The sequence below is a fragment of the Anolis carolinensis genome, chromosome 1 (assembly GCF_035594765.1).
Source record: "Anolis carolinensis isolate JA03-04 chromosome 1, rAnoCar3.1.pri, whole genome shotgun sequence".
Lineage (NCBI taxonomy): Eukaryota > Metazoa > Chordata > Lepidosauria > Squamata > Dactyloidae > Anolis > Anolis carolinensis.
Window position 1 is genome coordinate 261,763,622 of NC_085841.1, and position 25,999 is coordinate 261,789,620.

A 25,999-nucleotide genomic window follows, 5' to 3' on the forward strand; every position below is an offset into this window, starting at 1 on the left:
TTTGAAAGATCTCTTATACATATATTTTCACTTTAAATTTAAATATCTAAAAATCAAGATCTATGACCCACACATATTACATTTTTAGAAACTACATAAAAATACCTTTAATCTGATACCTAGTTATTAAATACTTGAGAAATTGAAGTATAAACTTTTAAAACAAGTACAAATTATCATGGTTGTTTTATATTTGGAAACATCGTAAACCAGTTTTTTAAAAAAAACAAAAACCTGAAACATGAAGTTATTGAGTAGGAAGCAAATGGCTTCTCCTTGTGCCCAAGAGCAATGTTATCTTCAAACAACTCCAGTAAACCGGAGTTCATTTTCAGCTCATAATATAAAACAAAGAGACATCCAGGACAGGACAACCTCTCTAAAAGACTATGGAAGAATTACTTCTTTGGACTACAACCCCTAGAATTCTCAAGCTAGTAGTCCAAAGAAATAATTTTCTAACCTCTGCTTAAAAGATAACACTGCAAACCACTATCTCCTCCTATGAACTGAAGCTCCTGGAGAATCCAACATGTTCTAGATCATGTTGTTCAATGGACCAAATAATAGGAAGCATTCTTCAGTTCAGGAGCCCTATTCCAATATGGGAAGAGTCTTGGGATCTGCATTCTTGAAGTGGGCAAGACTGTATTTACAAACCGGGTCAGTGCACATTGAACAATGCAAACATAATTCTTACCAAGTTGACAATTCCCTACCAAACATATGAAACACAGCTCAATTTTATAGCCCTCCAAGTTGCAAAGTTCAAACAAACCATTTCCTGTTATAAATTAGAGATTGTATCAGAAGAAGCACGCAGGCCAGATAGGGAACTCTATTACAGGCCTTATATCTGGTAATCCCACAAGTTTCCCATCTCTGTTCTAAAGCGTACTTTAAAATTCTCTATAATGGACTCATTTTCTTTGGCAAACTTTTTCAGCATATGAATCCATATGAAAAAGATTGGACATTGAAATTCCGTCCATGGAAACAAGAATGAGGATTATACAAAGTCATACAAATTGATCATAGGTGCATAACTGATCAAGAACGTGATCCAAACCTATCACCAAAAAATGAAGTGCCTCCAGTAAACAAAAGTCTTACTTGTATACATGAGGGCTATGGGGCTCCTGCCTGTGTTGGCAAAGAGGATACGTTTAAAGCTTTAACTTGGCTCAAAGTTAATATCTCTCACATACAGTACTTCTCACCTGCCACTTTGTTTGCCAATATGTTGTATAGGCCGCTATGGTTGATTACACTGCTCTTTGAAGGCTTTCCTGTGAAAAATGACTAGGCTGTGGTTCGTATTTATGACATGACACTAGGTTTGGCATATCTGAAACAATCCGGTTTAATAAAAAGAAAAATGAACTGCCAAACGCTCTGGTTATAAAAGCCAGCACAGGACAATCAATCTGTCAATGCAAACACCTCCAGGGAATAAAACTCTGCCTTGAAACTGGACTGCTGCTTTCCTGGGCCTAATCATAATTGAAAAGCACAACCGAAATTGCAAATGCATAGCCTCCGTAAGGAAATGAAGGGTTTGTTACTTTTCACATATGCTGCACATAATTAACATCATTTTGAAACTCAAAGCAGCTCAAAGCCTACTTCCCCAGTGGTTCTTGGGTGAAGTTTGCTTTCGGAAATCCATAAACTCAGAGGACAAACTCCTAAAAGTTTTCTTTTTCTTTGTGAGACTTAAAGAGAATCAGGATGACTTTAACTTCCATGTTAATGTATTAATGGCAAAAGTTATGAAAAGTTGTGTGGCATACCTGTGATTTTACTTTTCCATGTTGCTGGCTGAAAGATGCCCAGAAAATTATACTGTAAACCAAGAATGAGCAGTTTGGTGTTTCTGATATGTTTTTGGATTACACCTCTCATTATTGTTGATTATTCCTAACCCGGTGGCACAGTGGGTTAAACCGCTGAGCTGCTAAACTTGCTGACCAAAAGGTCGACGGTTCGAATCTGGAGAGTGGGGTGAGTTCCTGCTGTTAGCCCAGCTTCTGCCAACCTAGCAGTTCAAAAACACACAAATGTAAGTAGATCAATAGGTACCACTTTGACAGGAAGGTAGCAAAACACTCCATGCAGTCATGTCGGCCACATGACCTAGGAGGCGTCTACGAACAATGCCAGTTCTTCGGTTTAGAAATTGAGATGAGCTCCACCCCCCAGAGTCGGACTTGATTAGACTTAATGTCAAGAAGAAACCTTTACTTTTACTTTATTATTACTAACCATTTCCCTGTCTCTGTATAAATAAATAGATAACTTAATCAGCAAGTTTAACTTTATGAGCTACGAGACATTAATACCAGTAATAGTAACTGAATCAACATTTAACAGAGATGCATGTACAGATTGAGTACCCCTTATATGAAATGCTTGGTACCAGAAATATTTTGAATTTCTTAGAATTTTGAAATACCTGTATTTTTATGAACACACATAATTAGATATTTTGGAAACAAGGCCCAAGTCTAAACATGAAAACCATTTATGTTCATATACATATAGCCTGAAGGCTATTCTGTACCCAATATTTTTTAATAATGCTGGGAGTTGGACTTCAACAACATCTGTAGCGCCATAATTTGTCCAATCTATTTTTTGATTATATAATTTCACCCTGCGTGGCACATTGGGTGGGTAATGGTGGGGAGTCCTCACATGGATAAAGGCTCTTCCATAAAGATCTTACTTTAACTCTAGGCTGACAGGTATATCGGGGGGAAAGCAGGGATAGAACTCTTCTCTACTTCTAGATTTCCATAATTAAATTATGTGCATTCATGCATGTATAAAAGAGGATTCAGTCACACGAGCTCCCAAATATAGTGTACAATAGCATATGTTTTTGCTGTCTCAAGAAGTAGTGGTGAACCAGACAGACCAGGAATTCACCAACACCCAGAAGCACTATTTTGATGAGAGTCACACCGCCCATCTTTAATTCTTGATTTATTTCTTCGTCGCAGTACAACTGTGCAACTGCCAAATACCAGTTTTATTCTTCATCTATTCTACCCCACCCTGCCTGCATCAATCCAATTGTTTCCACAAATGCAGACACACAAAAGTAGCTGACATCAAAACACACAGAAAATAGCTGTCATGCTAATGAAACCTAGGGCAGCATAAACCTGGAGTTGTGTTTAAACATCACCTTCATGGAGGGTCACACTGTGAGGATATGGCTAAGTTCCCCTCCCTTCCTTCCAAAGATCACATTAAATCAGCTCCACCATGCTCCTTTTGCCTTTAGCTGGCAACTCAATGCCACATAAATATTGAAAGGGAAGCTGGATTGGCAGGGGCTCCATTGCTAAACCTGTTCTACAGACATCCATCTCAGGAAATATGTATGTTGCTACCAGTCTCTGGTGAAACCTGGTGCCCAGGAATGTAATTCACTTCCTTAAGCGGCTTTATTTATTTTACAATGACAAGCAGTAGAAACATTATGAATCAAGGGAGGCATCCCAAACACAAGAAAAAATGATGGTTTTGAACATTCCAACTTTTATTTAAATGATATGTCCTTTCCCCTTTTAAACATTAGCCCAACCTCTGACTAAATTTCACTGGGAACAATATGTTACAGAGGGACATGACCTGCTCTGGAGTAGCACCCCATTTATGGAATGCCTTGGAGACCCAGATAGTGCCAAATTGTTCTCTTTTAGGGAATCTAGTTAACACAGGGCTTTTTAGTGATGTTTTATTACATTTCTTAAAGACCTCTTCTATACTGCCATATAAAATCCAGATTATCTGCTTTGAACTGGATTATATGGCAGTGTAGACTAATATAATCCAGTTCAAAGCAGATAATCTGGATTTTATATGGCAGTGTAGATGGGGCCAAAGTGTACACATTTTGTTGTTATTGTTTATTCATTCAGTCACTTCCGACTCTTCGTGACCTCATGGAACAATCCACGCCAGAGCTCCCTGTCGGCTGTCACGACCCCCAGCTCCTTCAAGGTCAAGCCAGTCACTTCAAGGATACCATCGATCCATCTTGCCCTTGTCAGCCCTTCTTCCTTTTTCCTTCCAGTTTCCCCAGCATCTTTCTCTTCTCCAAGCTTTCCTGTCTTCTCATGATGTGGCCAAAGTACTTCATATTTGCCTCTAATATCCTTCCCTCCAGTGAGCAGTCAGGCATTATTCCTAGAGTATGGACTGGTTGGATCTTCTTGCGGTCCAAAGCATTCTCAGAATTTTCCTCCAACACCACAGTTTAAATGCATCTATCTTCCTATAACTTCGCTTTCACTATGCGGAGCTTTGTTGCCAGTGTGATGTCTCTACTCTTCACTATTTTATTGAGATTGGTCATTGCTCTTCTCCCAAGAAGTAAACGTCTTCTAATTTCCTGGCTGAGGTCTGTGTCTGTAGTAATCTTCGTGCCCAGAAATACAAAGCCTGTCACTGCCTCCACGTTTTACTCCTCTATTTGCCAGTTATCAATCAGTCTGGTTGCCATCATCTTGGTTTTCTTGAAGTTTAACTGCAACCCGGTTTTTGCACTTTCTTCTTTCACCTTGGTGATAAGGCTCCTCAGCTCCTCCTCGCTTTCAGCCATCAGAGTGGTATCATCTGCATATCTAAGGTGTCAATGTTTCTTCCAGAAATTTTAACTCCATACATGTATATATACATGGGTTTAATAGCTTTGGCCTTTCCTGATGTTTCCATCTGCTGATTTATTTACTATTTTTAATCCTATTAAAATAATTGATTTTATCTGAAACTGCTTTAACTCTATGCTGCCTTAAGATCCCATGAGAGGTGGCAGGGACAGAAATACTGAAATAAAGAAATACGTTTGTGCTGCAAAAGATCTACACTTCAAACTAAAGCTTTAGTGGAGAGCAGGCTTGAGCAAATTTTTCGTTAGTTCATTAAATTCGTTTAAAATTCGTTTCGTAATTACTTTTGAATTGATATTGAAACATCTGCTCACTGCCTTACAAATATTACAAATTTGAATAATAAAAGTACCTTTTTTCGTTTTTTTCTGATGTCTTCGGATCGCCCCCCCCCCCCCCCGCGGGGACCACACCGGCTCAGTAGAAGCCTTCCGCAAAGTAGGGAGGGAGCGAAGAGAAGAGAGAAGAGCCATGCCTGCCTGCGCTTGGCCTTCTCCTCGCCCTGGAGCCGCCGTTTGGTTTTGCTTCTTCAGCCAGGCTTAAAGGGGAATACCAAAACAAGGCTTGCCTTCCTAAACGGAATCCTTAGAGCCAGAGAATATCCCTTTAAGAGATATCTCCACTGAGGAGATCTCCCGGAAAGGATTCTGGCACCAGCTCAATTGCAACAGATTCAGTGCCATGTCATGTGAGCTGTAGTTTTACAAAGTCCCTAGCCTTCCCTGCAGAAGAGAGCCAGTACCATGCCAAACTACAACTCCCAGTTTTCTGTCAAATTGTTTTGGATTTCAACTCCTACAATTCCTAATTCCAGACATGGGCAAAGTTTGCCCTTGCCTGGTATAGAAGCATTCTATTCTTCTCCAGACATGCCAACAGTATTAAGTGATAAAATCTTGGGCATTTTTTCCTTTAATGCTAAAAGTTCATAGGTTGTTCAGCAACAGCCTACTGGCTGGGTTGCTATGAGTTTTCCGGGCTCTATGGCCATGTGCCAGAAGCATTCTCTCCTGACGTTTCACCCACATCTGTGGCAGACATACTCAGAGGTTTTGACGTCTGTGCGAAGCTAGGCAAGTGGGGTTTATATCTGTGGAAGGTCCAGGGTGGGAGAAAGAACTCTTGTCTGTGGGAGGCAAGTGTGAATGTTGCAATTGGTCACCTTGATTAGCATTGAATAGCCTTGCAGCTTCAAAGCCTGGCTGCTTCCTACCTGGGGGAATCCTTTGTTGGGAGGTATTAGCTGGCCCTGATTGTTTCCTGTCTGGAATTCCCATTTTCTGGGTGTTGTTCTTTTACTGTCCTGATTTTAGCTTTTCTGTAGCTAAAAATGCATATAAAATTGATTCTATAGGGAGGATAAATGATTGGATTTCAACTCCTACAGCTTAGCTTTCTCTGCCAATAATGGTACCATACCAAACTAAAGCTCCCAAGATTCTGTAGCAGTGAGCCATCTTGGATATTGTAAGGGATTTATTATTATTATTATTATTATTATTATTATTATTATTATTATTATTATTATTAGACCTTGCTCCCAGGAAGTGCCTTCGCTGTGGCTCCCAACTTATCTACCTTTCCACATATTCTCCACATTGTGTGTATGTATATTATATATACATGAGTGTCACGACCCAGGCTGCAGAGCACCAATAACCATACACAGAGGCCAGAATCTATCTAATATCTTTATTAAGGGAATATATAAAGTTAATAAAAACAAGTGTAAGAAATAGTTCAGAAGTAGACCTTTCAGGGAAGGTCAAAATTAGTCCAAAGAAACAATGTCCAGTATGAAATATTAAGGTCCAAAGTTGTAATCCAATAACCGAAACACTCACTTTGCCAAGCAAAGTGAGGGGAGATGACAAGGTCCTTTAGTCCATGAAACTTGAGCAAGGCTAGGAAGTAACTTGATTCTTGGAACACAAGGCTTGAAACAAGGCAACAAGAAACGAGGAGCAAGAACAAGATCCGTGGTAATTACTTGGCAAGGTCCGGGAAGCAAGGCAAGATCCGGGGAGTAAACAAGGCTGGGAGCGGAGGCTTGGAAACAGGAACGAGGCTTGGAAACAGGAACGAGGCTTGGGAGCGGGAGTAGCGCTGTCCACACACACTACTCCAGTAGCTGACGAATTGACTCCGCAAGATTCCTAAAGGGCAAGGAACCTAAATAGGTTCTCGTTTTCCCACCAAAGAACACTTCTCTGGGGAATCAGAAACGAAAGTCAATCTCTGTGCCCAGATGTATGACTCCCTAAAATTTCTCATGGAAGCAGGCTTAATCATCTGAATGCTTTGCTGCGATTCTCAGGCTTCTGCGATTAGCCTGCTGAACTCCTTTTTGTTGCTGATAATAATTACGGCGAGAAAATGGGGGAGATTTTGACTCAGGGCTTGTTTGGCAGATTTCTGGAGGACAAACCTCCTGCAGGTGCAAGGGCTCCAATTCTGGCTGGGAAAGTTCCCTTTCTGGCTGAAATGGTGGAAAACCCAAGTTTTCCTCTTCATCTGTCACAACAGCACTAGGAACGGGACTACATGGCCCATGAGTCATCACACTATCCCCCTCCTCAAGCCCCCTCTCAAAATAGGGCTCTCTCCCCGAGGCGCGAGGCCGCGGCTTGGTGGGGTAGGTCTGATGGAAGCGGCGGGTTAAATCGGGGGCATGGACTGTGGAAGCGTCTTCCCATGAGCGTTCCTCGGGGCCAAAACCCACCCAGTCAATGAGATATTGCAGGCGGCGGCGGTGAAAGCGAGAATCCAAAATGTCCTGAACCTCGAACTCCTCCTCCCCATCCACCAAAACAGGAGGGGGGGCCGGCCGGTCTGCATCAGGGCGCACACCATCCGCCGGAAGGAGCAGGGAGCGATGGAACACTGGATGAATGCGCATAGAGCGCGGGAGTTGGAGTTTGAAAGTCACGGGGTTAAGTTGCGCCACCACCGGATAGGGACCAATGAAGCGGGCATCTAACTTCCGGCAAGGGCGTTGGGAGGGCAAAAAGCGAGTGGACAGAAGAACCCGGTCTCCTACCTTGATTTCGGGGCCCGGCTGGCGATGTTTGTCAGCGTGGCGTTTATAGTCCTCCTTGGCTTGGTCTAGTTGTTGGAGCAAAAGTTGTTGCACCACTGTGAGTTCCTGCAGCCAGTCTTCTGCTGCGGGAACTTCTGAGGTTTCAACAATAGAAGGAAAGAAACGTGGATGGAAGCCGTAGTTTGCAAAGAACGGGGTTTCTTTAGTTGAAGCCTGGACACCATTGTTATAGGCAAACTTCGACAGCGGTAATAGGGAAGCCCAATTGTCCTGCTGGTAGTTTACATAACAGCGAAGGTATTGTTCCAGAGTGGCATTGGTGCGCTCAGTTTGCCCATCCGTTTGGGGATGGTGAGCCGAAGATAAACGAGAGTCTATGCCCAATAGTTTTTGTAGTGCTTTCCAGAAACGAGAGGTGAATTGAGACCCACGGTCTGTGACCAAACTTTTGGGCAAACCATGCAATCTGAAAACATGCTGAAGGAATAAATCTGCAGTCTCTTTGGCCGTGGGAAGGCCATCGCAGGGAATGAAATGGGCGAGCTTGGTAAAAAGGTCCACCACCACTAGGATCGTGGTGAATCCACAGGAAGGTGGTAGGTCAGTGATAAAATCCGCCGAGATTATTTCCCATGGGCGAGATGGAGTAGGAAGGGGATGCAGAAGCCCTGAGGGCTTCTCCCGTCTTGTCTTGGAGCGCTGGCATACTGGGCAGGAATTGACATATTTTTCCACATCCTTGCGGATCTTGGGCCACCAGAAATCTCTTAGGATCAAATGCATGGTTTTAAATAGTCCGAAATGCCCTGCTGGCTTGCAGTCGTGACACAGACGAAGTGCCTTTTCCCTGCCCGGCCCCGGGGGGATGTAGACATGATTTCTATAGCAAAGTAAACCATCCTTAAGCGAGAAGGGAAAATGTAGTCCTTGGCGAAGTTGGTCCTGAGCCCAGGCATCTGCTTGTTGACTGGCCCTGATTTCCTGAGCACAAAGGGGCCCTGGAGTAGAGGGAGTAGATTCAATTGGAGTGGATTTGGTGTTTCCCACTGTGAGCGTGGCAAAGTTCTCGGGCTGCAGCAATTGGGACTCAAAGGTCTCTTTGCACCCTGCAGCATATTCCGGTTTTCGTGACAGAGCATCTGCCTGCTTGGTCTGGGCTGGGGTTACATAATGAATTTGGAAGTCAAAACGCTCAAAGAATAAAGCCCAGCGTTGTTGTCTCTGATTTAGCTTGCGGGCAGTTCTTAGATGTTCTAGATTCCGATGATCAGTGTGGACCTCAATGGGAAATTTGGCCCCCTCTAACCAATGTCTCCAAGTTTCAAAGGCTGCCTTTATGGCCAAAAGTTCCTTTTCCCAAATAGTGTAGTTTCTCTCTGGGGCGGTCAGCTGACGAGAGTAAAAGGCACAAGGGTGAAGATGTTCTCCCACTGGTTGCAAGAGTACCGCTCCAATTGCCACATCGGAGGCGTCTGCCTGTATGACAAAAGGGGTTTCAGGATCTGGGTGCTGAAGGATTGGCTGTGACGTGAATAATTTTTTTTAGTTGTTGGAATCCTTTCTCAGCTTGCTCTGTCCAGCGGAAAGGCTGTTTCCCTCGGATGCAGCTGGTGATTGGATCAGACCAGCGGGCAAAGTCTGGAATGAACTTGCGGTAGTAGTTCGCGAACCCCAAGAAGCGTTGCACCTCTTTCTTGTTGGTTGGCGCCCGCCATTCCAATACTGCTGCAACCTTTGCCGGGTCCATGGTGAGCCCTAGTGGCGAGACACGATATCCCAGGAAATCTACCTCTTGTAGATCAAAAGCGCATTTTTCCAGCTTGGCATAAAGTCCATGATCCCGCAATCGTTGTAACACCATTCTAACATGGTTCTCATGTTCTGATTGTGATCTAGAAAACACCAAAAAATCGTCCAGGTAGATAATCAAGAACCGGTCTAGATAATCCTGAAAGATATCGTTGACAAAGTGTTGAAACGTTGCGGGAGCTCCACATAAACCGAAATTCATGACCAGGGTTTCGAATAAACCGAATTTAGTCTGGAAGGCAGTCTTCCACTCGTCCCCTTCCCTGATGCGAACTAGATTATAAGCTCCTCGAAGATCCAGTTTGGTGTAAACCTTAGCCCCTCGAAGCCGGTCTAAGAGGTCCGAGATCAAAGGCAGGGGATACCGGTTTCGCTTAGTGATATTGTTCAATGCTCTATAGTCCACCACCAAGCGTAGGTCCCCTGACTTCTTTTTTACAAACATCACTGGGGAAGCGGCTGGGGATTGAGAGGGTCTGATAAACCCCTTGCGGAGGTTTGTCTCTAAGAACTCCCTGAGAGCTTCTTGCTCTGGTTCAGTCAGGGAGTAGAGGTGTCCTCGCGGGATCGGGGCCCCCTCCACCAAGTCAATGGCACAGTCATAAGGTCTATGTGGGGGTAGTCTCTCGGCTTCCTTTTCATTGAATACATCCCAATATTCCGAGTACTTCTTGGGCAAGGTGATGATGGGTTCAGCGTCTGTGGCATGACAGACCTTGGCTACAAGGCAATGGTTTTGGCAATATTTTGAAGCAAACTGCAGTTCTCTGTTGGACCAGGAGATGCTTGGGTCGTGGAGTGTCAGCCATGGAATACCCAAAATCACAGGGAAGTGGGGAACCTCGGTAACAAAGAAGGAAATCTCTTCCATGTGTTCCCTTATCCACATTCTGGTGGGTTCCGACCACTGGCTTACTGGACCTGTCTTGAGGGGGCGGCCATCGATGGCTTGCACCACACGGGCGTTCTTGAAGTCATGATATTGTAATCCCAGAGAGTCGGCATACTCTCTATCAATGAAATTGTTTGTGGCTCCTGAGTCTATCATGGCATGGACCATGACGGGTCCTTTTTTCACTGACCACAAGGTGACCACTAGGAGAAATAGGACCCCGGTTGACGGCTCTTGAGTGGGGTTTTTGACCGGGTTGGCGAGCCTCTCTACGCCCGGTCGCTGGCTTCCCCCGCCGGCTGTGTGCCAGCCGCCTCAGACGTCTTCGTCTCCGTGGAGGACGCCGCCGCCAGACGAGCGGCGGGCTTCCCTTTGGCTGGACACTCTCTGGCAAAGTGACCCCCGTTTCCGCAGTACCAACAGAGATTTAGGCGTTGGCGGCGGGCCTTCTCGGCGACATCTAATTTGGGACGCACATTGCCCAACTGCATCGGCACCTCCTCGCTTCCTCTGGGGTATGGGGCTGGTGGCGGGGGTCTCCACACTGGACGCGGCTGGACGCCGGTGGGAGCGGGAGGTTTCGCTCCGGTCCTACCGCTCTGGCCTCGGATCCATTGCCTTCTGTTGGCAAGCATGACTTCAGCTCGTAAACATTGATCAATGAGTGCTTCAAGAGAGTGTGGAGGATCCACCTTGGAGATTTCCTCCAGCATCTCGATGTTGAGACCCTCCCGAAATTGTCCTCTAAGGGCTACATCGTTCCATCCGGTGTTATGGGCCAGCACTCGGAACTCGGCTATGTACTGGGACAAGGGTCTGTCCCCTTGGGAGAGGCGCCGGAGTTTGTGGCCGGCTGCCTCCAAATTGTCCTCGATCCCCCAGGTCGCCTTAAGGTGGTCCAAGAAGTGTTGCGCTGATCTTAGATGTGGGGAAACTTGGTCGAACAGTGCCGTCGCCCAGTTGGCCGCTGGCCCGTCTAGGAGACTGTAAATCCACGCCACCTTGATGTCTTCTTGGGGAAACTCGGCAGCACGGGCCTCTAGATAAGCCTGGCATTGGCGACGGAAAACATGAACCTTAGAAGCTTCTCCAGAAAACTTGGTTGGCAACGCCATGGCCGGGAGACGGATTCCGCGCTCCTTCAAAACCCTTATTTCACCATCCTGCGCGTTGAGCTTATCCCGGATACGGTCCACTTCGTCCTTGTCGATGGTGTAGCTGAGGGGCTGGGCCCCCGGTCCGGCTCCGGTAGACATTCTGGCCTAGGTTAATTGGTGCTTAGGGTGGCGGAGTCAAACTGTCATGACCCAGGCTGCAGAGCACCAATAACCATACACAGAGGCCAGAATCTATCTAATATCTTTATTAAGGGAATATATAAAGTTAATAAAAACAAGTGTAAGAAATAGTTCAAGTAGACCTTTCAAGTAGACCTTTCAGGGAAGGTCAAAATTAGTCCAAAGAAACAATGTCCAGTATGAAATATTAAGGTCCAAAGTTGTAATCCAATAACCGAAACACTCACTTTGCCAAGCAAAGTGAGGGGAGATGACAAGGTCCTTTAGTCCATGAAACTTGAGCAAGGCTAGGAAGTAACTTGATTCTTGGAACACAAGGCTTGAAACAAGGCAACAAGAAACGAGGAGCAAGAACAAGATCCGTGGTAATTACTTGGCAAGGTCCGGGAAGCAAGGCAAGATCCGGGGAGTAAACAAGGCTGGGAGCGGAGGCTTGGAAACAGGAACGAGGCTTGGAAACAGGAACGAGGCTTGGGAGCGGGAGTAGCGCTGTCCACACACACTACTCCAGTAGCTGACGAATTGACTCCGCAAGATTCCTAAAGGGCAAGGAACCTAAATAGGTTCTCGTTTTCCCACCAAAGAACACTTCTCTGGGGAATCAGAAACGAAAGTCAATCTCTGTGCCCAGATGTATGACTCCCTAAAATTTCTCATGGAAGCAGGCTTAATCATCTGAATGCTTTGCTGCGATTCTCAGGCTTCTGCGATTAGCCTGCTGAACTCCTTTTTGTTGCTGATAATAATTACGGCGAGAAAATGGGGGAGATTTTGACTCAGGGCTTGTTTGGCAGATTTCTGGAGGACAAACCTCCTGCAGGTGCAAGGGCTCCAATTCTGGCTGGGAAAGTTCCCTTTCTGGCTGAAATGGTGGAAAACCCAAGTTTTCCTCTTCATCTGTCACAACAGCACTAGGAACGGGACTACATGGCCCATGAGTCATCACAATGAGCCCCGATGGCGAAGTGTGTTAAAGCACTGAGCTGCTGAACTTGCAGACCGAAAGGTCCCAGGTTCAAATCTCGGGAGCAGAGTGAGTGCCCGCTGTTAGCTCCAGCTTCTGCCAACCTAGCAGCTTGAAAACATGCCAATGTGAGTAGATCAATAGGTACCGCTCTGGTGGGAAGGTAATGGCACTCCATGTAGTCATGCCGGCCACATGACCTTGGAGGTGTCTATGGACAACACTGGCTCTTGGGCTTAGAAATGGAGATGAGCACCAACCCCCAGAGTCAGACATGACTGAACTTAACGTCAAGGGATACCTTTACCTTTACCTATACACACACACACACACACACATATGCAGGGACTATATATATATATATATATATATATATATATATAGTATATATCACACACACACCAATTTAACAAAGTTTCAGCCACAAAAACAAAGTTTCTGAAGTAGAACAATGACTTTCACAGTAAAGACAACCCAATTTAACAGGAAATAAGACTTTCAAACCAGGAACAGATTTCTGCAATTATTAAAAAATGGTTTATTATAAAAGCTATGAAAATTCGCCAAAAATCAGAGGATAAGGGAAACGTTCCAAATTTTGGTGAGCTATCAGTGTTAGATGTGTTCTACCACTGTACCAAGTTTGAAGAAGATCACTCAAAAAATGAGGGCGGGAGAGTCCTGTAAAATCTCCCCTCGTGCTGTTTTTTTTTGGCCACTGCGCATGCGCGTCCGCCATTAACGAATTAATTTTGAAACTAACGAATTTTCGTTAATTTCGAATTTTTTTGGGGGAAAAATTTGGAAATGACATCAGAAACGAAACGCTGGCGCCCCCTACTTTTGAAACGAGTTTAGAATCAATTTTTTCATGGATCGCTCAAGCCTAGTGGAGAGATGGGAAATTTATACCCTTCAACTGTTTCTGAATTACAATTTTCATCAGCATCAGCCAACGTTAGTAAATGGGATTTCAGTCCAACATCTGGAAGTCAACCCATGTCTAACCCTGTTTTTGTGCTATTCTACAAAATTCCTATACCTAGATACTTGGGATTGCTTTCAATGTGTTAAAATTTATCCATAGGGATTAAGCTCACAGTTGCTCATAAATACTCTTGAAATTAATGCCTTGCCCTTTATTGTGGCTCCACTGTAGTCTGAAAAAGAAAGAACAGCCTCCATGAAACAGTTTAGGGCAATGCTATTTGTTTGATTATGTATAATCTTCATTTTCTTTCACTGGAGCTCAGGGCAGCTAACAGCACCCACACTAGATTATCCCCTATTACAAGTATCTGAGAAAATACAACAAAGCCAACAACAAAACAGATAAAACATTATAATAGTGACAATCCTGCTTTAATACCACATATAGGCTGCAAAGTTAATAATCACTATAGCTGCGCAGTGTTTATAATCAACATAATTGTATAGATTGGTTAAAAAAGCAGGAGGCATAGGAAATCACCCTCAAAGGCTTGCCCCAGTGATGTTCTGGCGCAAAGAGTTTTGTACAATACTCAAACACAAATTTAACAACTGTGGTGGCTGTTCGAACAGCAATAGCCCCTACAATGCAGGACTGCCACTGTAACAGCCTAAGAAAGGATGCTGATGTAATACTATATCAGGAACATTGTACTTCTTAAATAATCTGCATCAGCCCATGAATCAATTATGATAAGCCAGGTGTGTGTCTGTAAAATATCACTTTATGAATCAATCCAAACTGACCCATAAATGATAACATTTCCCAAGTGCCTAGTTATAAACAAGCATTTCCACATTACATAAATACAGTATTATGATTCCATTTTAACTGCCATGTCTCCATTCTGAGATCCCACGATAGAAGCCTGTGATCTGCAGTTTAAAGAGCAGTGTTTCAAATTCTCAGGGACACTTGCCTAACTCCTGTGATCATGCAATATGAGCCAAAATACAATTAACCCAGGTAATACCTATGATTAACATCAATCAGACTAACACCATAGAGGGCAGAATTACCGTTGGTCCACTCAGGGATTCATATAAAGCCTAGGCAAGACTTCACAGGGTGGTAGACACTAGACAAGGACAAAATTGTTATAATTCAGAATTTTAAGGATAGAGCAGAGTTTACATTTCCGAACAATAATTCCTGAGTGAATAACTATCTTTCTATTAAGATACAGAATTACTTTCTTTAGCTCTTGGAGCTTTAAAAAGGTGACATCTAGCTCTGTATGTTTTAATCTGGATGTAACAGAAGGCATAGTGAATGTTTCCATATGAATCCTACGCTCCTGCTGCCCCAGGTAGGATTGCCTGATAGCTCACATTATTTTTGCATGGCATTGTTATTGCCATGCCTATATTTACTTTTTTTTTGCAAGTTTTATGATTTGCATATGTGTGTGCATTTTAGGAAGTGCTAATTTCATCAGCATTTAGACAAGGTGAAAAGCTATCTTGAATGTATGTTTTTATAAAAAGAGTTTACAAAAATTTCAATGTTCTGATGAGGGAAAAATTAATGTAACATGAATTGCAGGAACTTTGGTTATTAGGGAGAGTTGCTAAAGGTCAGGAGGAGCTCATGAAAACTGGATATTCTCCATTTTCAGAAAAGCTATTTTGAAAAAGTCTTTTGAGATCTGGGAATCTGGTAAACAGACATCCCTATTGCATTTCCAGGAATGAATTTACTATTAAAATTATTACAAAAACTAATGAACAATGAAAAGTCTCATAGTACAATTAACATTATCAATATATAATAGTTGAATGTGAAGGGGCTCCCTTCATGTAACTTCTAAATTATGGTGGGCCTAAGGTCAATAAGGTTTTCTTGTCAATATTTATTCAGAGCAGGTTTGCTGTTCCCTTCCTCTGCGGCCAAAATAGCCTTCCCTGAGCCAATGCCTCCAGATGGGCTGGACTCCAAATTTCACCATCCTCACCCAGCACTGACTAGAAATAGTGGGAGCTGGAATTCAACACATCTGCGGGGAACCAGGTTGGAGGAGCTCATCTAGGAGGAACAGGATAATTCTGTACATTTTACAAATCATTAAAAAGGGTTTCTAACTTTATGAGACTAAATAAGTATTGCTGTCTCAAGCCACATAAAATAAATTTCATTCTAAACCAGTATTTGAGGAAACACGAGTATTAGGTGGCATTAATGGTAAGTGTGATTTGCGAACCACTGTTATGTCAATACTAATCAGAGCTGTTCCTGCATTGAGTGGAACAAGAATGCAAGGGCATTGATTTTTAATGAAAAACCTAAAACATTTTAGAAACTTGTCTGAGTTATTAGAATTGACTTGTAAACAAAGACTTTGAAAAGAAACATAATGTACATCTAAAGAAAACTGCCAGCTGAACCCTTCGAAGATACACTTTGAACTCTGGCAATTGCATCTTAGCTTTATAGGTAGTTTACACAGATCAAGAGTCATGCGGGTACTGTGGACTTTCACCACTTATAACCCAGAAAAAATGTATGCAGTAGTCCAACTCATATTAATCCTGAACTAGTCTCCTTTCATCCTACTATTGGCATTACAGTGATTCCTTTACACAGCTCCTGCATGCTTGAGTCTAAGTTGTTTTTTTTTTTGTGACTTCAAGTCATTTCTAGAATCATAGTCCATGTAGGCTCTCTTAAACCAAAACTTCTGACTTACTGAGCCACAGTTACTAATGGTAAGAGTGTAGCATTAAGTATTCCTGACAAATCCCAGTTTCATTCCTGCAGCTGTCAAAGGTATTAGGACAATTTTCTTGCCAGACATTAGAGACATCACCACTCCCGTAAGACTTAGTACTTGCAAGACAGCAAAGGTCTTGAATGGGAGACTGCCACTGGCAAGATGATGTGAACTGATATCTTGGCAGCACAAGTAATATCTGCCCTGATGTTCTCTAGCTCACTCATACTGCAGTCTGTCCCTTTCCAACCCATAAAGAAGGATGGAATAGTTCTTCCTATCACTTTCAATCCAGTAAGGATTAACCAGTACAAGAAGACAGCAGTTTTCCCAGCAATTTAGCATAGGCTGGGCTGATATTCAGCTCACCTCATGCTCTATTCGTTACTGAATGACCACTTGCTATAAGCCAGCATCTCCAATAGTACCCAAGATAGCTCAGGAGACCATATCCACAACATCAGCATTAGCGGAAGTACGTACATTCATTGGAGCCTAGTTCTCCTTTCTTCTCATGACACAGAACAGTGGTGAGAATCTTATGCCTGTGCAAGTGTCACTGCATGGCTTTTGCCAGAATGTATCACAATTGATGGCAGGGGATGCTTGGGGTTGCAGTCTAATAAAATCTGAAGGGCTCTATGATTTTCACAACCCTGGCACAAAGGATTAGTATGAAATTTTAACTTAAGTGCTATATATTCCCAGGCAATGGCTTGGTAGGTCAAGAAAAGGAGAGAAAATACTCCACCCAAAAAATCTTCAATTTTTTTGTTGAAAACTATGGAAATAAGGTCAAAGGAAAGCCATGTACTTCATTCTGTTATAACCTAAATCAGTTGCACCCATCAAGATGAGTAAGATATCGTGTGGGATGTAGTCCAAAACCTCTGAACAGATTCTCAGCCTCTGGGCTAGATGCATATACAGGAAATACTGGGCTATTGGTAATTACTGTCTGAACAAACTGTACTTTTTATACAACAAATATAATTTAGGCCAAACAAAATTATACATAATATATTTTATAATTCCTAAAATAACAAAGTGATTTGCAAAGGATAACTTTTTTCAATTAAAATATTTCCCATGAAAAGAAGAGAAGACATTTTCTAAAGCATAGTTTCAAACCCTTCAGAATTTTTGCATCTCTAGCAGGAACTATTACATCTTGAAGACTACCTCCTGCTTACACTTCTGTGAACTGCTGCTTTTTCTTGACACTGGAATACAACACAATTCACTTAAGTATGGTATCACAGCAACTAGATTAATCTAGTCCAGTGGTTCTCAACCTGGGGTCCCGAGATGTTTTGGCCTTCAATTCCCAGAAATCCTAACAGCTGCTAAACTGGCTGGGATATCTGGGAGTTGTAGGCCAAAAAACCCAGGGACCCACAGGTTGAGAACCATTCATCTAGAAAGAACACAAGGAAGCACATTTCATTGGGAAATACCACCAATGAAGACTTCAATTCCATGGTCCACAAGCTGGATCACCAGTGAAGCAAAGTGCAGCATCTCTCCAAGGGTATCAAGGATGGCTTTTCATCCATAATACTGTCTCAATCACTCCTTCCCTTACATCACTTATGAGGAAGTGTCCTACTCACCAGGGAGTTTTGCAAGTTCTCCCGTACCCTCAGAAATGTTACAAATATCACAAGTAACTCCATCCTCTTAAGAGGGATGTAAACATAGCTTATGACAACAAGAAGCTAGGTACAAAATTTAGCTAAAACCAACCGCACACACAAAGCAACCTATGAAAGTTTTGCCATGAAACTTGATCTCTTAATATATTGACATTGATTTGTTTGCAGGAGAGGTGTGCCGGTTATTAAGACTAATTGTTCCTTGTTTTGTGTTCTTGGGAGCAGTTTACTTAATACCTTGCTAAGAATCCTTCCTTAATGCTGGCTATTGATAAAAAAAACCTTCTGTATCTCCATAAGAAGCTGCTTGCAATGAGTTCTTCCTCTCGAACCATTCCTTCTCCCCTTAACCGGAGAAAGGCAGTCACCGAGTAACAAATATCCGACATATATACAAATTCAACTTAAGAACAAACCTATAGAACCTATCTTGTTCCTAACTTGGGGATTGTCTGTATTTGTGTTTTCTTTCCTGCATCTGTGCTTCATGTTTGATTGCTAGCCAAACCAGGTGTAGTACAACAATCACACTAGGTTATTTCCCCCGCTGCATTACAAGAGAACATTCATTCTTTCTTCTCTTGGTTATGCAAACAGATAACCACAAACAAAGAAAGACCCTTTCATGCAAAACTATTTTACTTGAATCTCAGAGCACTGTCAGAACCACCTGTAAAAACTGTGACATAAAAGCATGCAAACCATCTTGTATTTAAAGTAGCTTTTGCAAGTTCAAACATATAGTTTCTGTATTGTGGTGCCAGTACCCTAAAATGATAGTACAAAAATGTCCTAATTTCTACAAAGTACCAGATGTGTGTGGGATGATAGAAGCCACTTTGAACTGAAAATACACTGAAAAGTTGTAATTCCCTCAGAATAACAATAATAGTGATGCTAATAAATAATAAGCAACAGCAACAATAGTAATAGCAGCCAATTGAAACAATTGTCCAAAGGCAAATTATTAAACTGAGGCTATCATATTTTGAACATGAAATGATATGATTCGTCGGAACAATAATGTTTGGTAAAATGAAAGGCAGTAGAAAAAGTAGAAAATGAAATTACAGGTGAAGTGATTCAATAAAAGAAGCCATGGCTCTGAGTTTGCCACAGCGAGAAGGGCAGTTGATGACAGGGACATCATGGAAGTCTAATTTCTAGCATTGCCATAAATCAATGCCTTTTAAATTATTTTATTTTTAGCATGTCAGAAACAACTTGAGAACATAGTGCAAGTTGCTTGAGAACATAGTGCAAGTTGCTTGAGAACATACTGCAAGTCGCTTCTAGTGTGAGAGAATTGGCCGTCTACAGAGACGTTGCCCAGGGGACGCCAGGATGTATTACCATCTTGCTGGGAGGCTTCTCTCATGTCCCCGCAAGCTAGAGTTGACAGATGGGAGCTCACACTGTCTCACAGATTCAAACCGGCAGCCTTTAGGTAAGCCACCCAACCTTCAGATCAGCAGTTCAGCCGGCACAACCGTTTTACCCATTGCGCCACCACGGTTCCTTATAAATCAATGCTGACTTGATGGGAAATATTAACAAAAACAACTAAAACCTTACCTCTGCTACTGTCCCAGTGAGAGAAAAAGCAGTGAATAAACATAATTCAGACAGCAGCCAACCATAGTTCCCAAAGGATGAAGTGAAATAACAACAACAACAAATTTATTATTTGCCTCTCTCTGAGGTTTGAGGCAGGATACTTCATGAAAAAAAAGATAGAATGCTATTAAAAGAGGTACAAGATACACAAAGTTAAAATGCAAGTTAAAATCCACTAATACAATGCAGGTTAAAATTCACAACTTAAAATATACTGGGTAGGCCTGCCGAAAGATTAGCTTTTTGGATTTTTAAAAAAATATTGAGCCACAGATGACTGAATCTGAACGCAGAATCGGTGACTACAGAAGGCTTTCTGTATCTCTACACCCAATACTACAAACACCATGCAACAGGAAGGAGAGGTTCTTTTCCTTGTTTTCTCTTCCACGCCCATCCCTCATCTTCACCCTCCAACGTGTAAGTTTCTCAGCTTAGAGGCATGTGTGTGGGAGAAGTATGCCTTCAAAAATTACACATTCCTCTTCTCAGCCCTCAAGGGTCCCACACTAGATCACAAGGAGGAAAAGGCACACCACTAATTACAAGCAAGAACATGATTTTTCAAAGCCTGAAAGAACTCCCAAATACATGATAAAGCCAGAAAGAAGGAAAGAAGAGCAAGATCATTAAAAGCCCATACATCTTTTCTGAAGAAATGGTGTACAATATAAATTTAGAGACTTGTTAGTTTGCCAACTGGGGGCTCTGCCACACAGTCCTATATCCCAGAATATCAAGGAAGAAAATCTCACAATATCTGCTTTGAACTGGGTTATCTGAGTCCACATTAAGATAATATGGGATTTTTTGCCTTGATATTCTGGGGTATAAGGCTGTGTGGAAGGGTCCTGGCTCTGCAACCTACATAAATTTAGAGACTTCTCAAACAAACAGAATATGCTTTCTTTGCATTCTTTTTTTAAAAAATTGTTAATTGTAATAACCAACATATTTAGCATATTTAGCATTTCTGGTTTCAACACTAGATCATTGTGTCTGTTCAGGTCACCATACAACAGTGTGTGTCTATGCTGGTGCTCTAAAAATGTCTTGGATGACAATCCTGATCATCTTCAAACAACATAGGAGTTTTAGTCCAATATATGTGCAGGTAACTGGTTTGGGTCTAAGATAGATATCTGAGCAAACATTCTAGTCTTGCAGGTTTTTACAAAATACATGAAAACAGAAGAGCGAAACAACAAACCGCCACTAAAAGTGAACTACCAGAAACTTTGTCAATAGCTTTCAAGAAGACCTTTGGCCTCAGTTTAAAGATTCCTTGAGATAAGGATTCCCTTGGTCAGATATTCTTAGTACTAACTGTCCTTAGTACGAACTGTTATTCTCAAACTAAAATTACAAAGCTGAAAAAGAGCTAGAAAACTGTCATGCCTTGCTTCCTGCCAAAAGTCGGTGATTCATGTGCTAACACCACATACTACTGGGATGAAGTCCAGGCTGAGATGCATCGCAACTCCAAAAAAAAATGTTCTCTGGCATATAATCTGCTCAGCGGGCCCCTATCTTCAGAGGCTCCAAGCAAGCAAATCAAGCTTAAGGCTAAAAGAAAGGCAAAACTCATCCTGTACAGAACAGGAGGTGGCCAACAGGACTTATGGGCATGTCACAAAAATGAAAGAGCCTGGGCTTTACATAAGAAGATGGGACAAAGTAGCATCTTAGTCTTTCAGCTCACAGACATTTTTCTGTTATTTCCATTTTTGCACGCATGAAATTGACAAATGGACATGCGGCAAGTACAAAGGTCATTTTCTATTTGAATTCAAGATGTACCTCTGTTGAAACTGTGTCAGCAGCTAGGAGAAGTTCAAACAATATGCAAACAGCAATCATAACTGTCCATTTGCATATCCACACACTCCTGTGCAGAAATGCACCCAATCGCAGCAGTAGCCAGCAAGAACTTCCAACCAGAGGAGCCCTTTTTCTAATTGCCATAAATGACATAACCAACACCAGCTTTATGTACCTTGCATTCCTCCATGTACAAATTCTCAAGGATACCACTCAATGATCAGTATCAAAAAGAAAACTTTTAACAGTATTGAGTAGAGCCCCTAAAGTAGCTCAAAACACATTACAGTTAATTTTCAATGGCATTAATCATCATTATCATCATCATTCCTAGGCCCAGAAGCCAAGGATGGGCCCTGCCTCCATCCCAAATGCTAATGACAGAAAAGATCTATCTGCAGGACTTAATCCCTTCCCAAACTGGCCTCCCCTTTTCCTTTTGTGCCATGTCTTCATTTGATTGTAAGCCTGAAGCCAGGGAACAATTCTGTTGATCTTTTTACTTGAAAAGTGCTGTGTATAGTGACATAAAAGAATATAATAACAACAACAACAACAACTCCAAATGAAGATCTGTGCTCAGATTACTGATGTGCCAGAGCGAAGAATAAAAAGACAGCAACATCTAGGTCAAGAACAGACAACTGTGGATCTTGAGAAGTTTTTGGACTCCTGGTCTCTTTAATGCTTCAAACACTGACTATGACAAATAAGGCTAATGAGAGCTATGGGTCAAAAACACCTTGAGGACCATAATGGCCTACCTCAAACCAGGAAGACTTGGAGCAAAGAAAACAAATCTTATTAATCATTCCGCCCTAGATATAGTTCAGGTCTATGGAGAACTAGAATGGTTTCAGTAACATAAATTGCTTAATAGTCTTTTATTTCATACATTTGTATCTCATCCTTCTAACAACCTACCGGGGGGGGGATATTTTATTGATATTTTAACCTTTAATTAATAGTCTATAATCTTTATATTAAATATTATATTTTTATTTATTATTACTTATTTATTATAATTATAAGAATTATAAATTACATTATATATTATAATTATTATAATTATTATAATGTATTATTATACATTATAAATATAATATTTATATTAAAGATTATATTATTATTTATGCCCTGGTGGTACAGTGAGTTAAAGCGCTGAGCTGCTGAACTTGCAGACTGAAAGGTCAGCTGTTCGAATCTGAGAAGTGGGCTGAGCTCCTGCTGTTAGCCCCAACTTCTGCTAACCTAGCAGTTTGAAACATGCAAATGTGAATAGATCAATAGGTACTGCTCTGGTGGGAAGGTAATGGCGCTCCATGCAGTCGTGCCAGCCACATTACCTTGGAGGTGTCTATGGACAATGCCGGCTCTTCGGATTAGAAATGGAGATGAGCACCAACCCCCAGAGTTGGACACAACTAGACTTAATGTCAGGGGAAAACCTTTACCTTTACTTAATCTTTATATTTACATTGTAATCCATTGTTTTAGTCTGCATTGTTTTATATTTATCATCATCTACCTTGAGTCCATACGCTGGGAAACAGCTAGGATAAAAAATTAAATACATAATAACTTTAATAGAAAGAACTGGGGGAAATCACTACCTTGAGCTCCTCATCCATAAGAAGTCCTTCTGTCCTATGTTCAGTATTTCCTTGATTTCACTCCCTCTTCTTGTTGAACCTGCATGTTTGCATACCAATCTCTCAGTTAAATACTTCTGGTCTAGATGCAATGGCTAATCCTAACAAGAGACTGAATCAGTGACAATCACCTATGGATTCAATCAGATCTGTTGTGGTTGAAGGATTAAGCACACTGTCCTTATTATTTTGATAGCTGCTCTTTCAGGGTACATCTACACTAGTAATAGTAGTTGTAGTGCAGTTTGACAGCACTTTAACTGCCATGGCTGAATGCTATGAAAGTTAAAGTGCTGTCAAACTGCATAAAATGAACTTACAGAAACAACATTGTCGGAAGTTAAATCTGTAAAAAGTTCAGTCCTTGCTGCACAGAGAAACAGTTGTGGCTCTGGGTGGGAGGCAGACTGCGTTGGATAATCCAGAATGTTGGATAAACGAAGGTTGGATAAGCGAGACTTTACTGTACTAATATTACATGTAATATATAATAAATGTAAAGGTTTCCCCTGACGTTAAGTCCAGTCGTGACTGACTCTGGGGGTTGGTGCTCATCTCCATTTCTAAGCCGAAGAGCCGGCGCTGTCTGCAGACATCTCCAAGGTCATGTGGCCAGCATGACTGCATGGAGCGCCATTACCTTCCCGCCAGAGGTACCTATTGAACTACTCACATTTGCATGTTTTTGAACTGCTAGGTTGGCAGGAGCTGGAGCTAACAGAGGGCGCTCATTCCGCTTCCGGGATTTGAACCTGGGACCTTTTGGTCCGCAAGTTTAGGAGTTCAGCGTTTTAACACACTGTGCCACCATGGGCCCTTGTAATATATAATATATAATTAATATTATTCTATTGTATTATTATTAGTATTATATTGCATTACATATTTCTTTAGCATATTATACCCCTCCAAGAACTACATTAGAGTCTCATTTATCCAAGACTTGCTTATCCAAGGTTCTGGATTATCTAATGCATTTTTGTAGACAATGTTTTCAATATATAATGATATTTTGGTGCTAAATTCGTAAATACAGTAATTACAACATAACATTACTGCGCATTGAACTACTTTTTCTGTCAAATTTGTTGTATAACATGTTTTGATGCTTAATTTGTAAAATCATAACCTAAATTGATGTTTAATAGGCTTTTCCTTAATCCCTCCTTATTATCCAAGATATTCACTTATCCAAGGTTCTGCCGGCCCGTTTATGTTGGATAAGTGAGACTCTACTGTATATTGTATTACATATTTATTTAGCATATTATACCCCTGCAAGTACGGTAGACTCTCACTTATCCAAGCTAAACGGGCCAGCAGAAGCTTGGATAAGCGAATATCTTGGATAATAAGGAGGGATTAAGGAAAAGCCTATTAAACATCAAATTAGGTTATGACTTTACAAATTAAGCACACAAAAAAAATCATGTTATACAACAAATTTGACAGAAAAAGTAGTTCAATACGCATTGATGTTATGTTGTAATTACTGTATTTACGAATTTAGCACCAAAATATCACGATATAATGAAAACATTGACTACAAAAATGTGTTGGATAATCCAGAAGCTTGGATAAGCGAGTGTTGGATAAGTGAGTACTGTAATTACAACATAACATTACTGCGTATTGAACTACCCTTTCTGTCAAATTTGTTGTATAACATGATGTTTTGATGCTTAATTTGTAAAATCATAACCTAAATTGATGTTTAATAGGCTTCTCCTTCATCTCTCCTTATTATCCAACATATTCGCTTATCCAAGGTTCTGCCGGCCCGTTTATGTTGGATAAGTGAAACTCTACTGTATGTTGTATTACATATTTATTTAGCATATTATACCCCTGCAAGTACTATTTCCAGCCACAACACCGGGATGAAAAAAGTTAACAACGGAACAGTTAACAACAGGACAGGCCCCTGTTTTCAGATGTTACTTTCAGAGTTTCAGAGCAGTGACACACTTCCAAAAACTGCTCCATCAGCAACTACCTGAACAGAACAGGCCTAGGAAAGCAGCTCAGCCTCTTCCCACCCCGCGTTTGATCCCTCCTCCCTGGGTAGCATCAGAAGGACTGATGACAAATGGCCAACTCGGGAGCAGCTACACTGTAGAATTAATGCAGTTTGATACCGCGCTACGCGATGGAATGCTAGGGGTTGTGGCTTCCCTCTGGCAAAGAGCGAACTACGGCTCCCATGATTCCAAAGCATTGAGCCGTGGTAGTTAAAGTGGTGCCAAACTGCATTGATTCTAACGCAAAGAGAACTCGGGCACAGGCGCACTTTGGGAGTCGGGACACCCCTTCCCCTCCGCTCCCCTCCCAAGCCCATCCACAGGTTGCAAGGCCAAGGAATGAGGAGGAACCTGGAGAGAGAAGGCTGGGCGGCCCTTCCTCGGAGGAGCCGCATCCCACCTCCGTCCGGCGGCGAAGCTGGGCGAGGAGCGCCGCGGAAGCGAAACGGGGGCGGCGAGGAGGCAGGGCGGCCCCCACATGCCTCCTCCAAGCCACGCCCCTCGCTGCGCCGAGGCCACGCCCACGCCAGGGATCGGCGCTGGAGGAGAAGCCACGCCCTCTTCGTGGGACCACGCCCCCTAGGAGTGGCGTGGGCGTGGCCTCCCCGCCCCCTCTCCAGCCTATCCTTTTCAAACAAAACGTCACCATCCCTCAGAAACCGGAAGTCCTGGCTTCTCCTTCGCTCCCTCTCTCTCCCCGCCCACGTTGCCGCCCCATTTCCCAGTCGCGCTTCGTGACATCATCAAATCGCGTTAGCTGAAGCCAGGGATGCCCTCAAGCAAGAAGGGGCAAATTTGGGCCCTCTTTCCAGGTGTTTTGGACTTCAACTCCCACCATTCCTCACAG

At 42.3% G+C, this 25,999-nt stretch overlaps 1 protein-coding gene across 6 annotated transcripts in view; it reads right to left on the bottom strand.

The window, feature by feature from the left end:
* Positions 1-25,657, bottom strand: part of c1h11orf24 (chromosome 1 C11orf24 homolog) — a 43,101-nt gene extending 17,444 nt beyond the window's left edge. For 3 of the 6 annotated variants that reach the window (XM_062967572.1, XM_062967573.1, XM_008108670.3), the window contains exon 1: positions 25,504-25,657. The gene's annotated coding sequence lies outside the window, so the exon portion shown is untranslated. Of the gene's footprint in view, positions 1-1,793; positions 2,039-23,092; positions 23,172-25,503 lie in introns of all 6 variants that reach the window. The other 3 variants (XM_062967569.1, XM_062967570.1, XM_062967571.1) reach the window with 3 other exon arrangements.
* Positions 25,658-25,999: the final 342 nt, after the last annotated feature.